The following is a 690-nucleotide window of genomic DNA, read 5'->3' on the forward strand; positions in this document are numbered from 1 at the left end:
AAATCATAAATTTGCGTGTCATCCTTGCGTGTCATCCTTGCGCAGGGGCCATGCCAATCTTCTCTGTATCGTTCCAATTTTAGTATATGTGCTGCTGAAGCGAGCACGGAAACAAGAAAATCATAAAGGAGAGTGGGAGGTACAGGCTTTCAGTTTTGGAACGTGTAAGTCACAGGGATGAAAGAGACAGCATAGTGAATATAGTTAATAATGTAACAGCATTTTATGGTAAATGGCAGCTACACTTGGGTTGAATATGACAATGTATGGAATTGTCTAATTACTGTGTTGTACACCTGTAACTAATGTAACACCATGTGTTAACTGCACCTCAATAAAAAACAAACAAGGGGCACCCATCTGGCTCAGTCAGTTTAAGTGTCCAGTTCTTGGTTTTGACTCAGGTCATGATCTCAGGGTAGTGAGATCGAGCGCTGTGTCAGTCTCTGCACTAGGTGTGAAGTCTGCTTAAGATTCTCTCTCCCTCTGCCCCTCATCATTTCTAACAACAACAACAACCCCCAATTCTCTATTACTACAGTCCTTCCCTCCCCAACATCTTTTATGTGGCCTGTAAGAATGAGAGAAGGTCCGGGCACCTGGGTGGCTCAGTGGGTTAAGCTGCTGCCTTCAGCTCGGGTCATGATCTCAGGATCCTGGGATCAAGTCCCGCATCGGGCTCTCTGCTCA

General features: G+C 45.2%; 1 non-coding gene across 1 annotated transcript; it reads right to left on the reverse strand.

Moving 5' to 3' along the window:
* On the reverse strand, positions 1-107 carry LOC116597960. Its single transcript, XR_004288874.1, has one exon. It is a non-coding gene; the product is annotated as a U6 spliceosomal RNA (small nuclear RNA).
* Positions 108-690: the final 583 nt, after the last annotated feature.

Source organism: Mustela erminea, chromosome 8 (genome assembly GCF_009829155.1).
Source record: "Mustela erminea isolate mMusErm1 chromosome 8, mMusErm1.Pri, whole genome shotgun sequence".
Classification (NCBI taxonomy): Eukaryota; Metazoa; Chordata; class Mammalia; order Carnivora; family Mustelidae; genus Mustela; species Mustela erminea.